Source organism: Myotis yumanensis, unplaced genomic scaffold, assembly GCF_028538775.1.
Source record: "Myotis yumanensis isolate MYYU_CA2020_CCGP unplaced genomic scaffold, mMyoYum1.0.hap1 SCAF_3, whole genome shotgun sequence".
Lineage (NCBI taxonomy): Eukaryota > Metazoa > Chordata > Mammalia > Chiroptera > Vespertilionidae > Myotis > Myotis yumanensis.
Genome location: NW_027223754.1, coordinates 102,489,926 through 102,505,251, shown reverse-complemented (window position 1 = coordinate 102,505,251; position 15,326 = coordinate 102,489,926). Strand labels below are relative to the sequence as shown.

At 42.5% G+C, this 15,326-nt stretch overlaps 1 long non-coding RNA gene across 1 annotated transcript in view; it reads left to right on the top strand.

Annotated features, from left to right (window-relative positions):
- LOC139006691 (uncharacterized) overlaps positions 1–14,921 on the top strand; it is a 32,762-nt gene extending 17,841 nt beyond the window's left edge. Inside the window, exon 3 of the long non-coding RNA XR_011470792.1 lies at positions 9,933–14,921. This is a non-coding gene — a long non-coding RNA (uncharacterized lncRNA). The remainder of the gene's footprint in view (positions 1–9,932) is intronic.
- The last annotated feature ends 405 nt before the right edge of the window (positions 14,922–15,326 follow it).

The window sequence follows — 15,326 nt, the reverse complement described above, 5'->3', positions numbered from 1 at the left end:
GTGAAAGGTACCCGATTTCGGCGGAGAGAACTCCGAATCACTTAGGCTTGTCCCTTGGTTTCGTTCCACGTGGTTGACTCCTTCCAAAAACCCTGCGTTCACCTTGTCTTAGTGGTCTTTCTGAGAAAATGGGGACTCCAGCTGAGACTATGAAGTAAGTGTTTTTGCCTACTTTAAAGCTTAAACCGTCCACCCTAAATTAGAAGTAATCCAGTAAGAACTTGTGTCACTGTTACTCCGGGAAAACTCCTTGCCTACTTAAAAACGCAAGCCGTCCACCTTGTGAGCACTCATGGGGTGCCTGACTCCCGACTGGTGAATGCCTGAGGGTCCTAGCAGGTTACCTGCCTCACAAGGGTCCGAGTTGGCGGGTTATACCAACCGGCTGTTTACGTAGGAGGAGTGAGCTGCAGAAGCAGCTCCGAGGAAGGCACTTGAAAACAAGTTTTGATCTGGGGAGCTCTGATCTAGGGGTCCGAGTTGGCGGATTATACCAACCGGTTGCTTACGTAGGAAAACACACCTGTGGCATAAACAGGACTGAAGTAGTCTCAGCAGAGAATTTCAACATCCAGACCTATGACATGTGGACAGGGGCCTCTCTTTTGAGGTGACGGTTGGCATCTTCCTCGCTGGTTCATCTCCTTGTCGACTCCTGGGCTGACCTGGTACGGGGTTTATACGTCCCGGAGGCTTATGTGGAAGAGGCTAAGACATGGGTCAGGCTTTGAGTTCTCATGACCTGTTTCTTAAAGGACTCAGGGAGTCCCCCAAGGCGCGAAGATTTAGGGTTAAAAAGAAAGATTTAAAAGGCTTCTTACAGGACTCAGGGAGTCCCTCAAGGTGCGAGGATTTAGGGTTAAAAAGATTCAAAAGGCTTCTTACAGGACTCATGGAGTCCCTCAAGGTGCGAGGATTTAGGGTTAGAAAGATTCAAAAGGCTTGTTGAAGGACTCAGGGAGTCCCTCAGAGCACGAAGATTTAGGGTTAAAAAGAAAGATTTAAAAGGCTTCTTTACTTTAGAACATCTTATGACAACCAAACTTTGGCTAAGATAACCTTGGGTGCTAGCCATGACTTTAGAAAGCGAAATAGGAAAAAATTTAAAAAGTCTTTTTCTATTAAGCATAACTTTGGGGAAAAATACGCCATCTGAGTCATTTGCTAAAACTTCCCCCAAAACAGGATATGTAGGGGAAAGGAAAAAGGAACACATGGCGATCCTATATGGACGCCTCCTCCCCAGTATTCAAATTTAAAATCTCCTTCTCGTAATTAAAAAAGTTTTACAAAATTTAGAAAATGCGTCTGGGATTTCTGTTCACGTGTAAAGAGAAAAGCTGGCTTAAAACTAATGCGCGCAACTGTCCTGTTTTTGGACATTTAGATAGAGTTTTGAGCTAAAAATCTCTTTACAAATGTACAGAATAAAACCCAAGACTGATTATTTCCTAAGAAAAATGGCATATTTGAGCCAGGGAAGAAATGCAGGCTGGTTCTAACAATAAGATTGGTATATTTCCATAATAAAGAGTGATTTTTGAAATGTTAATAAAGCCTGTTCCAAAGTTAATCTTAAAAGCCTCAAAGAAATTTAGTGAGATTGTCTGTTGTAGAAAAGTTACCAAAATAACTGCCTTGGGATGATAGTCTGGATTTGAGTCTCAGGAATTGTTGATCTATATTAATTATAAAAATCTAAGTAGCCCGGTAAAAAACCAGCCCTTTGTTAATTGAAAAGGCTGGCCAAAACATTTCTAATGAGAAAAGGGGCTAGTTGCTTCCCACATGTAGCACATTCTTAAAGAATGTGGTCAATTTACTCTTCCAGGGAAAACAGCCCCCCCCTTCCTCCCCCAGGCCAATATTGAAACTTCCCACCGACTAGCAAGGGGCAGGAAGCAATGTATCTACAACCTTGTTTGTTGGCCTTCCCCAGAGGAAAAATTATGGTCGTTTTAAAATCAAAGGCTGGGGCCAGGCCTGCCTCGCCAGCCTCAAGTGTGGTTTTCCAAATCTGCTGTGAAATTTAAGACCTTGGAGTTTATACCTAGGTATCTTGAAGTGACATGATACTGAATTAAATAAGATCTAAGTGTACTTCGTACAAAATCTAAAGAACAGAATTAAATCTGTTGGTTGATTATGTCCTGCATTTTTTGAAGTTTATTCCTAAAAATGTTACTGATCGAGAAATGCTAAATATTTGACTTGCCAGCTAAAAAGTTCTAGTTAAATCAAATTGGGAAAAATTATAATTGTGGTAACTAAATGCCTAACATAGAGAAATTTATTTTTAAGAAAATCTTGTGCTTTCTCTGAAATAATTAGAATTCAAAATATGTTACTCATTGATCTGATTAAAAAAGAGGATAAATTCTGTGATCCCAACAGAAATTTTATATACAAAGATCAGTTTTAATTTAATTGATCTCTTAATAATTATAAAAGGTATATAATCTTTAAATCATATATATACATATATATTTGATGGTCTTTCAAGTTGGATTTCAAAACTATAACCAAGGAATGACTTTGGGACATTTCATGGGCCCTGAAATGTTTTCAAAAGTTTATTCTCTCTTCTTAAAGGATTTTTTAATAAAGCCAATTTAATATACTTGAAATCACATGGAAAGCTTTATCAAATATAAATTAATAAATATATTTTAGGTTTTTGCCTCTGAGAAAGGGCAAAACAAGTAATTTTGTTTAATATTTCTTAAAATACAGCAGTGGAATTTTAAGATGTAATTTGAAATAACAAAAGCTCCTCGCCGCTGCATTTTAAATTAGGCTGGAGGTGGGGCAGCATTTGTCCCTTGTGAATCAAAAGTTTACTAAATACTAAATTTACTTGCTTCGCTTTGCCTTTTTAAAATAATCACTTGAAATATATAGCTTTGCGACAGTATTTGTTAAAATCTCAAAAGGCAACCATGTTTCTTACATTTGTTGCTTGTGTGAGAAAGAAAGCTGTCTGGAAGGAAATAAAAAGAGGTTTCCTTCAGATGCCTAACTAAAATTAAAAATCAATATATTGGGCCTCAAAAGCTAAATTAAATAATTTGTGTTTTGTCTCCTTAAACAAAGTTTATGTAAATTTACCCAAAAACTAATACCAGAAATTTAATTAAGGTCATTTACTGTCCATAACTTAGGACAAGTAAAGTTAAAAGAATAAATGCTATTTCAAACTGACTTAAAATTGGCAAATTGGGTTAAATGGATATTCAGGGGAACTTAGTTGTCACCTATTAAAAGATAAACTTTTACAATTTTTATATAAGACCTCCATCATTATACCAAAAAATACTACGCAGGAACCAATTCCTGGAGCTTTAACTGTTTTTACTGATGGGTCATCAAATGAGAAAGCTGCCTATCATACTATAAATTCTGACAGAGTCAGGGAAGCCCTAGTTCAGAATCAAATTGAAGAATTCATTAGAAACATGTATCCTCCCCTCCACTATCACCCTTTAGCCTTACCTAAATCACAAGGAGTAGATCTAGACACCCAAACCTCTGATATCTTAGAAGCCACACTCCGTGCTTTAAATGCCTCCAATCCATCCCTTGCAGAAAACTGTTGGCTATGCATGACCCTAGGTACACCTATGCCCCTTGTCATTCCAGATGACATCAGTAACATCACTTCTAATAATAATTGTACCCTCAGTTTGCCCTTTAGAACTCAACCTGTTGCATTCAACTTTTCCTCATGTCTACAAAAACTCCCCCAGAATAATAGTTATGATCTAGATGTAGGCTTCGTTAGCTTTGTTAACTGCTCTCCCGTTCACAATCACAGTTCCTCCCTTTGCCCCGCTCCTGGACGAGTGTTTGTATGTGGAGGTAATATGGCCTATACAGCTCTACCTTTAAACTGGACAGGATTATGTGTTCAGGCTAGTATTCTCCCTGACATTGATATTATTCCAGGGGGAGAACCTGTCCCCCTACCCAGCCTTGATTACATTGCTGGACGCAGTAAGCGGGCTGTCCAATTTATTCCTTTACTTATAGGACTGGGAGTCTCTGGAGCTGTGGCCACTGGCACAGCTGGATTAGGAACCGCATTACATACCTATAATAGATTATCTAATCAGTTAATTGATGTTCAGGCTCTTTCAGGTACTATCAATGATCTCCAAGACCAAATTGACTCCCTAGCAGAAGTAGTTTTACAAAATAGAAGAGGATTAGATTTACTTATAGCAGAGCAGGGAGGAATATGTTTAGCCCTACAGGAACACTGCTGTTTTTATGCCAACAAATCTGGAATCGTCTGAGACAAGATAAGAAAACTCCAGGAAGACCTGGTGAAAAGGCGAAGAGAGCTGTTCGAAAACCCCCTTTGGAGCGGACTCAATGGCCTACTCCCCTACCTGCTTCCTGCACTTGGCCCCCTTGTCAGCTCACTGTTAATTTTAACCTTTGGTCCATGGGCTTTTAAGAAACTGACAAGTTTTGTCAAACAGCTAATTGATAGCATCCTGGCCAAACCCATTCAGGTTCACTACCACCGTTTAACTACTATAGACCGAGAATGTGATTGTGATTGCCAGAGCTCCCTCCCCACGGGGACAGCATAAAGCCAGAGGAATGCTTACCTACACTCTATATAGAGGTATGGTATGGGCACCGTCTGGGTGCAGGGCAAAGCACTGCAAGGGAAGGTCAAAACAGAAAATCAAAATTTTCTCGACCGCCTCTGGATTTCTCTGTGAGCACATCTGGTTTGCACAGAGGTTGGTATCCATACATATATAATTGTTGGCTCTGCCTCTCCTCCCCAAAAGATACCAAGAGCCACCAGAGGTGAGATCTGCCGATCTCATGGGAGGAACCAGGTCACTACTCCCCCAGTCGGTTAATGCCCACCCTTAACTAAATGGTAAGGGAGGAATTGTTGGGAGCCATTATAAATCACATATACATCTCCAGCTTACAACAATAGGTTTCTGGCTCCTCCAAGCCAACTCCCGATTTGGCCTGGAGTTAAAAGTTAACCTTGCGATTTAGCCTGGAGTTAAATAACATACCCTCACCCTAAGCACAAAGCAAGCTACATCTCCGCTGATAAGCTGCGACATTCCAAAGCCTGTTTCATCCTTAACGACTTCCTTTGCCCGCCCCCTCCTCTAGAAACAGTATAAATACCACTCGCTGTAAAGAATAAAACTGAGGCTTGATCAGAACTTTGTCTTGCCTCCATTTCTTCGCGTCTCCTATCCTCTCATTCCTTTGCAGGATTTGGTGCGGTGTACCCATGAAGCGTGCCCTGCAGGTCGGGGCAGACATATGAAAAAATGCCCAAAGTTCCTAATCATCAGATAAATGCAAATTAAAACCACAATGAGATATCACCTCACATCAGTCAGAATGGCTAATACAAAAAAATCAACAAACAAGATTGGTCAGGATGCAGGGAAAAGGAAATACTAGTTCATTGATGGTAGAAAGGCAGATTGGTGCAGCCACTATGGAAAACTGTATGGAGTTTCCTCAAAAAATTAAAAATGGAACTGCCATTTGACCCAGTGATCTTACTTCTTCGAATATATCCTAAAAAATTAGGAAACACCAATCAGAAAGAATATATGCACCCCTATGTTGATAGCAGCGTTATTTACAATAGCTAAGATTTGGAAACAACCCAAGTGTTCATGGATAAATGAAACTTGTCAGTAGATGAATGGATAAAAAAATGGTGGAACATTTACACAAGGGAATATGCAGCTTTAAAAAAGAGGGATCTCTTACCCTTTGGGACCTTGGTATAGCATGGATGCACCTGGAGAATTTTTTAAAAATAATTCTTTATTGTTGAAAGTATTACATATGTCCTCTTTTTTCCCTTGTTGACCCCCTCCAACTCACTCCTGCACCACCACCCCAGGCCTTCACCCCCCTATTTTCTGTTTCCATGGGTTATGCACATATGCATACAAGGTTTTTAGTTGATTACCTCCCACTCACCCACCCACCCTCCCCCACCTTCCCTCTGAGATTCCACACTCTGTTGCATGCTTCCATGTCTCTGCATCCACTTCATTCATCAGTTTCTTTTGTTACTTAGATTCCACATATGTGTGCAGTCATGTGATACTTGTCTTTCTCTGACAGACTTATATCACTTAGCATGATACTCTGACCTGGAGAATATTATCCTCAGTGAAATAAGCCAATCTGAGAAAGATAAATATCATATGATTTCACTTATTTGTGGAATCTAATGAACAAAATTAATTGACCAATACAATAAGACCCAAAGCATGAAGGCATGGAACAGACTGACATACCTTCATGTGAGGGTGGGGGGATGAGAAGAGATAAACCAAAGAACTTATATACTTATATGCATAGCCCATGGACATGGGTAATAGGGTGGTAAAGACCTGGGTTGGAGGTAGGGGTTGGATGGAGGGGACTAAGGGTGGGGGGGCTTGTAAATGGGAGATATCTATAATACTATAAACAATAAAAAATATACCAAAAAAAGTGACAGATTTTCCTAGAGAGGAGAAAAGGAAGATGGTGCTAAAAGTGGTGCCCTAGCACAAGATCGTTGCTGCCTAGCCCGCCCCCATGATAAAATAGGGGGCAGGGAGAGACCTCCAAAGCCATTTAAAATAGGTATACCATTTGATTTATTTTACTTTGGAGCTCATTTTCAAGGTGTGCCTTCGAGTTCTTTTAGTGTGAGTGCCCTCACGGGGCTGAATCTAAACATGGATGAAGAATTCCCTTTTTTGGCAGCCACCATATGGACCCATTGCAAAACTAGATAAAAGATTCCTGTCCTTGGTTTGCCACCATATGGACCAACATGAATTATATGATGTGTGTGGGTGTGGGGGTGTGTGTGGGGGCGGGGGGGTTCCTTCTCTGTCTAAAAACATGGATTGTGTTGTGTGTGGGGGTGGGGGGACAGGGGGCGGCGGTTCCTTCTCTGTCTAGAAACATGGATTGGGGCTGAAACTGGATGAGGGTCCAATACCTAAAGTAGAAAGGTTCTTTGAGACTTCAATTGAAATCGTGAGACATGTTGAATCAGAGAGGACTTACCCAAGAACTTTAGGCACTGCTGAGAAGATACCCTAGCTAGGGGCTCATGCAGGTACTAATGCATTAGTTTAAGATTGCATTGGGAGGAAAGTCTATGTCATTTCAGATTCCACCACTGCCATGAAAGTAATGTCAACAAAAAATTTCCAAAGAGATGTGAAAAAAGGAAAAACATTCAGATGGATAGGCACTTATTTCAGTTACTGTCCCTCTTTACAGGCTTGTTTCTTAACAACTTCCCCCTATCCCCTGTTAAATAATAGCTTTTAAGTTTGAATTTTTTAAAAAAGAGTTTATTGGGCCATATGCTACTAGAAAGAAAGCAAAACAGGTTCTGGGATTGAGAGGCGCCAATATAATCAGGAGGGTCAGAAGGGGCAGACAGAACAAACAACTTTTATGGGAGACAGCTGCAGCCAGGGAGGTTACAGGAGATGGCTGCAGCCCGGGAGGGAACTGAAGGACAAACGCCTGATAAAAAAACCAGACAGGCATTAACTCACTTAGAAAGCCAGATCATTAGTGAAAAATTCCAAACTACATTCCCTCCCCGCCGAAAGCAGATAGGTATGTTGACACGGCGCCAAATCTCCAGTAGAATGACCCCAGGTTACTTCCCCTGTTTGCTGAAAAGTATATAACCTGTGCTTAAACTCTTGGTCGGGGCTTGCAGCCGCTTCTCTGTGTTCAGAGTAAGCTGTGAGCCCCAGCATGTTGGAAGCAATAAACCCTTTGCTATTTGCATGAGAAGCGTCTCTTGGTTCTTTGTGACAGCGGCTTGCGTCCAGGGCGTTACATTTGGAGGTCCCACCGAGATTAACCGCAGCCACCTTCGGGTATCAACGTTCCAACAGACGCTTCTTGGGGTAAGTGACGGCGCCTTTTTGAATAAGAATAGCGATCGCTTAGATATTGAGAGCTCGAATTTTGTCAGAGCCGGCAAATCTGTTCGGTCAGTGCTAGCAAATCTGTTCGGTCTGGTGGCTGTCGGGGAGGGGCGTGAGCCTCCCCCGACTGCGGCAGACAGACGTGTCGGGAGGTCGCAGGCCACATCCCCGGGGGACGCCCTGGTGGAGTCTGGAGAGGACCAGGGACGCCTGGATTCCTCTCGTCTGTTTCTGATTCTGATTCTGTAATTCTGTTGCCAGCTGGGTCAATTGGCTTTGAAAAACCTTCTTTTTTGGATCCTTCAATTTTTGTCTCAACGCGTTGTGTCTGTTCTGGTTATTTGTTCTTTGTTGTCTGTTATTAGTCTGTGTTTTCTGTTTGTCATGGGCCAGAGTGCTTCTACTCCTTTGTCTCTGACCCTGGACCGCTGGTCAGAAGTCAAGGGACGAGCTCAAAATCTATCCCTTATCATCAGAAAGAGTAAATGGCAGACTTTCTGCTCGTCCGAGTGGCCCACCTTAATGTCGGATGGCCCCCAGAGGGGTCTTTCCATCTGCCTCTCATCAGGGAAGTGAGGAATCTGGTTTTTCAGCCTGGCCGACACGGACATCCGGACCAGGAGCCTTACATTTTAGTCTGGCAAGACTTATGTGAGAACCCCCCCGGCGTGGGTCAAGCCCTTCTTACCCCCTGGTTCTCTCCCTAGGTCCTCGGTCTCTGCTTCTGAGCCGGCAATCCTCCCTGTGAAGCCGGCTCTCCCCTCTCCTCCACCCTCTGCTCCCTCCCCTCCACCCTCTGCTCCTCCTGGACGGACGTTATGGAATAGACTCAGACTGCTCCTTTGGGTATTGTGATTGATCAGTTCAAGGAGATTGCAGGAGGCTTTAGAGCTCCCTCAGAAATTGGGAAGTTGTTAAGAATTGAATGGATTGTTTAAACTCTGAATGAATGTCTGGTGAAAGTATGTGAGTGTAAAGACGGGGGGGGGGGGGGGGCAAGCGTGCGGGAGCGCGGTGCGCAGTGACCGCCCTCAGCGGCGGCCCTGGGGGCTCGGGCCGGGCGCGGACTCATTTGCGGAGCCTGGCGGCGGCGGCGGCAGCAGCCGGCGGTGGCCGGCGTTGGCCGGCGTTGGCCCTGGGTTTGTGTCGAGCGAGTGAAGCTGGGCGGAGCACAGGGGAGCAAGGCCGGCGAGTCGCTTGCGGGAGGCCGGAGCAGCGAGGCCCCCGGCGGCGTCGGGTCCGGGGGAAGGTCTGGGAAAGGTCCCACGCGGAGCCCACGGGCCGGACACCTGGGGGCGGCGCGGCTACTCTGGACGGGAGCAGGGCTCTTCCCATGGAGATCGCGCCAGCTAGATGACAAAAAGTCCTTCTTGTAATTGAAAAGTTTTAAAATGTGTCTGATATTTCTGTTCACGTGTAAAGAGAAAAGCTGGTTTAAAACTAATGCGCGCAATTGTCCTGTTTTTGGACATTTAGATAGAGTTTTGAACTAGAGTCTCTTCACACATGTACAGAATAAAACCCAAGACTGATTATTTCCTAAGGAAAATGGCTAATTTTACCCAGGGAAGCAATGCAGGCTTGTTCTAGCAACAAGCCTCCAAAAGAAAATTCAGTAAAATTGCCTCTGTTACAAAATTTGCCAAAGTAAATACCTTAATAATAATAATTGGATTTGAATCTCAAGAAATTATGTAGCTACAAATTTGCTTCTTGACTTTCCCCAGAGAAAAATGGTGGTTTTAAAGTCAAGGGCTGGGCCAGGCCTGTTTGCCAGCCTCAGGTGTGGTTTTCCATAGCTGCTGGGAACTTGAGACCTTAAAGTTTACTAAGTCAAACAATAAAAAAAAAATATGTTCATCTAGGTATTTTGAAGAGACATAATATACAATATTAATCTGAATATGCCTCGTACAAAATCTAGAGGGTAGAATTGAATCTATTGGTTAATTGTGTCTTGTATTTTTGAAGTTTACGAGAAGTCGCTGACCACAGAGAGACAGACAGCTATCCCAAGATGACATCAACAAGGCCTGTATACTCACAAACTGATAATTGCTAGCTATGGTGATTCAAAGTTTTAATGGAGAATATTATCTATCTTTATTGTTTAAGTATATATCTTTGTTGTTTAAAATTGTTTAGCTAATGAAATTTTTGTTTATATCTCTAAAAAAAAATGATGAATGTATTGCTAATCTAAAAAATGTTAATTACTTACATGTCACCTTAAAAATTAATTAAAGCTTAGAGTTCTAACTAACTAAAATGTACAGCTTTGGTGTGATGGAGGAAGGTAAAAAAATACTTAATAGAAGGTCTAAGGCATGGTTATGCATTTTTGAAAAACATAGAAAGAAGGTTTGAAGGCTAACCTAAAAAAATGAAATTTGTAAAGGTTGTATATATAATAAAAAAAAAGATAAATATTAAAAGAAAATTGAATGCATGATAGACCAGTAAGCTGGGACAAGTAGAATAGAAAAACTAAACAAAAATCCTGTCTTCCCTAAACCAAAGACATTTGGAGTAAATGCTTTGCATTTGCCTCCCTAAACAAAGATTAAATCGTTTATGTCAATCTGAGTAGTATCATTTGTTGTCCACGCCCAGGGACAAATGAAGTTAGAAAATAAGCCTTATTTTGATTAATTCTTTCATTCAGGAGGAGCTAACCCGGTCCCTCCCTGCAACATGAATGATAAAATATATGTTAAAAAAATTTAAAATTGCTCAAAACTCGCTGCCTTAAGTCCAGTTCTGCATGTATAAAAAGGGACAGAGTAAGGTTTAGTAGCAAAAGTGGAGAGGCAGGCAGGGCAGGAGCAGGCCAAAAGAAGCTGGCAAGGCCATCCAAACCACCCAGCCGCTATTGGCCAGAGCCGCCTGAGGCAGACCTCCTCGGACTGGCAACAGCTGACCCTGACTAGGACAGGCTGGGCTCTTTCCAACTGGGCCCCCATGAACCGATGGTCGAAATGAAAATCGGGGGCCAGACTGTGAACTTTATGGTTGATACAGCGGCAGAGCACTCGGTAGTTACTCAGAAGGTAGCTCCCCTCTTAGGACAGGAAGTCACCATTATTGGAGCTACCGGGACCACAGCTGCAGACTATTCTGCCGCCCCCGCCGATGTCAGTTAGGCGGCCATCAGGTGGTTCATGAATTCCTGTATTTGCCAAATTGCCTGGTCCCTCTAATGGGCAGAGACCTTTTAGCCAAAATGAAAGCAGAAACCACTTTTGCCCCAGATGGCTCAGCACAGCCCTGCCTAAGTGAAGAGACCTCTTCAATGATCCTGCCCTTAGCAGTGCCGAGGGAGGAAGAATGGAGACTTTATACCCCCCCCCAGCCAAAGGCCCCCACATCTGTTCCTGTCAAGCCCCCATCAGGGGACTTGGATGATGTTCCTGTTATCTACTCAAGAGCCCAAGACTATAAAAATACTTGTTCACGAAAAAGATGTAAATATGTTTGAGGGCTCCTCTGTACTGGGAACTTTGATTTTCTATGTAATATTCTGTGCTGGGTTGGAATTTTGGAATTCTAGTCTAATTGGGACATTTAAGGATGGGGCTCACAGTTCCTCAAGGCAAAAACTTAATGGGCCTTTCCCCCTGCCTATGAAAAAAGATAATGGGCCTTGAAATCTGTAAAAATAGACAAGAATGAAGCTGGTCAGGCCCCACCCCCTATCATTCCTGACTTTCTTGCTGCAAGAATTGTCTCTTTTCTTGAAAGGGCTCCAGAGGGCGCACGAGGACATTTGGCTGCGCCTTGGCGCCACCCAGGCAAAAGGCACCTCCTGGAACCTCGATGGAAAGGTCCCTACACCCAACTCCGTGGTGCTGACGACCCCCACCGCTCTCAAGATAGACGGCGTCGTGACCTGAGTCCATCACACCCACGTCCGGTCAGCGGACCCATCCATGATCCGGAAAGACTTCGTCAAGCTACAGCGTGCTCGACCTGCCTAATGCTGGTAACATTGAATAGACTTAGATAATGCCTGCATCTTCATGGACATGGCTCCAAAGAGACAAAGACAATTTATAGAATCACATATTTAATAGCAAAAGATGTGGCTGCCTAAAGCAGCCATAATGCCTATATTATGTTTCATTGTGTTAATATGTCACATTAACCTTTAATTCTCTTGCAGGTTTGAATGTATATTGGCTATCCTAGAAGGATACTATGTGGGGTGAACCCCAAAAAGTAAAGGGTACCTAGCTGCCAAGAGGGCAGGTGCCCACCTGGGCAGGGAACAGTGCCCATCAGGTTTTGGTCTCTGTTGAGAGACAGCTAACAATTGGCAGCCTGTGTACTGCTTGCAGGCCTTTATGACCATGCCCATGTCAGGGGTAGTCTAAAAAAAAAAAAAAAAGGCCTGTTTAAAATGAAAAGTCTGAAGCATAATTATACATAAAAAGAAAGTTTAATGCCAACAATTAAAAAAAATTAGCAAGGAAAATCAGAAAATCTTAGAGTAGATCAGTATATCTTTCTTCTTATGTAATTCCTCCGAAATTTGGCGATGCTAACATAGCAATACATTTCTTTGCATAGATTCAATAAAACCGGTTCCTAATAGTGGTTTTATTAACGAAAAACTTTGACTGGAGTATCATGTTTTAAAGAGCCCTATCTAAACTCTAAAGACTTGAAGCCAATAAAAATGCCACGAAGAAAGCCTGGTATTCTGCTTGGAAGCCCTAAAGATGGCTGGCGCTGGAGTGTCAGGCCGATGCCCTACCATCACTGGCGATTGGTAAGAGTGAAAGGGGAGCAGTAGGGATGCCTCTACGTTCCTGCGGAACCCCCATACACTCTGGGCCGCAACAAGTAGGAGGGCTACTGAGATGGGCTTAAAGCCTGGAGCGTGGGCTCAGGTGTAATTGCTACAGGTGAAGAATTCACCTAACTCAGCAGATACTGCAGGCGGGCCTGATGGCAGCTGGGTGGCATGGCTTCCTGGCCCTACGGGGCACATTAAGATTCAACCATGAGATTCCAGCAAAGGTAGTCAGTTACCATTCTTGTTGTGTTTATGCAAACATCAGGACAATAGATAAATTAATCTTCATTTGGCTTTTTAATAGCCATAAAGAAATTTTAAGAAGAATGCTATTTTTATGCCGATCATACAGGGATAGTAGAGGAGTCCATAACCAAACTTCGGCAGCGGCTGACCGAGCAACAGAAGGAAAGGGAGGCGCAGAAAAGTTGGTTTAAATCTTAGTTTACACAGTCGCCATGGTTAACAACCCTCTTATCAGCAGTTGCTAAACCGCTTATAATCCTGTTGTTAATTCTCTCTATAAAACCCTGCATTATAAATAAAATTATAGAATTCATACAACAGAGGGTAGGGGACATTAAACTCCTTATTATCAGGCAACAATACTCAGCCTTAGCTAAGCCTGAAAGTCTCTAAGATTAAAAACCATCCACAGAAAAAGGGGGGAATGAGAGGCGCCAATATAATCAGGAGGGTCAGAAGGGGCAGATGGAACAAACGGCACCAGGGTAATCAGGAAAGGTCAGAAGGGGCAGACAGAACAAACAACTTTTATGGGAGACAGCTGCAGCCAGGGAGGTTACAGGAGATGGCTGCAGCCCGGGAGGGAACTGAAGGACAAACGCCTGATAAAAAAACCAGACAGGCATTAACTCACTTAGAAAGCCAGATCATTAGTGAAAAATTCCAAACTACATTCCCTCCCCGCCGAAAGCAGATAGGTATGTTGACACAGCGCCAAATCTCCAGTAGAATGACCCCAGGTTACTTCCCCCATTTGCTAAAAAGTATATAACCTGTGCTTAAACTCTTGGTCGAGACTTGCAGCCGCTTCTCTGTGTTCAGAGTAAGCTGTGAGCCCCAGCATGTTGAAAGCAATAAACCCTTTGCTATTTGCATGAGAAGCGTCTCTTGATTCTTTGTGACAACAGCTTGCATCCAGGGCATTACAGGGATATCAATCTGAACCATCAGTGACAGGGCTAGAAATTGAAGACAGACATTTCTTCCATGCTGAGATTGATGGGATTCTTTTATACAATAAGTTTTGAGATGTAAGTTGTTTTGAAAAAAATGTGCAGTGGCTGTAGATAAGGGGGATGGGTGGGAAAATGAAGCAGGGCTAATTCTGGGATAGGTATATAGTCAATAAGGAAGAAGTGTTTGCTGATTTGCATTGATTGTGGACAACAATCTGGGAAGTTCATGCATAAGCAGGATGTAGTGATGTCTGGTGGCTGGCTATTGTCTCTAGATAAAAGATAAGATAGCTGTATGAAAGCTGATTCAAAGTTTCAACAATCATTCAGGAATGTGAGCAGTCTTTTGCTGGTTTCTGACCATGGCTCTTTTAACTGATTAACTCTCCTTTTCCCTTTTTTTTTTTCACCCTCAGGCCTGTTGTTAATTTAATTTAGGACATCTCAGGATTTTTTTTTCTTGTCACTGCACCATCACACCTACTCTGGGTTGCAGTTTTTTCTGTTGTTTTAACCATCCACATAAAAGTGAGTTCCTCACCTCCCTAACCCCACCAAAGCCTGCCTCTACTACTGCTTATGTTGGCAGTGCTGCTTCTATTTCATTGAAGTTTAAGAAGAGAATAGAAGACAAAAGTGTGTTCTTAGTGTGTAATCTTGAATCAGAAGTTTCTATCCCAATAGCTTTCTATTGTACTCAACTATCTCAAAATGTTTGGTTAACTGATAGTGTCATTAACTTGTTTCTAGAAATATTTGGGATTTATTTTTTAAAAAATACCTTTCCGCCCTGACCGGTTTGGCTCAGTGGATAAGAGCGTCGGCCTGCAGATTGAATGGTCCCAGGTTCGATTCCGGTCAAGGGCATGTACCTTGGTTGCAGGCACATCCCCAGTGGGGGCTGTGCAGGAGGCAGCTGATTGATGTTTCCCTCTCATCGATGTTTCTAGCTCTCTATCCCTCTCCCTTCCTCTCTGTAAAAAATCAATAAAATATATTTTTAAAAAAATACGTTTCCTTTTTTACCTTAATGCAGTCTTGGAAAAGAAGATAAGTAGATGTGTATGCTCAATTTTATGTGCTGACCCAAGACAGATTTTTGCAATAAAAAAAACCAAAAAACTTTGCTTTAAGCATGATGGTGAACAGAAAACAGTGCTTTTTAAAAATTAAACTCTCAATTTATATATAGAAGAAACTATACCTTTATAGTTGAATCCTCATTATTAATATTTTATTTTCTCCAACATAATCTTAAGTCTGAAATGTAGACCCCAATAAGGAATATATCTGCCTAAAAGGAATCCTCATGTTTAACTGGCCAAAATTCATAATCAGAGCTAACTGTCATTGTCATGTCAGGGG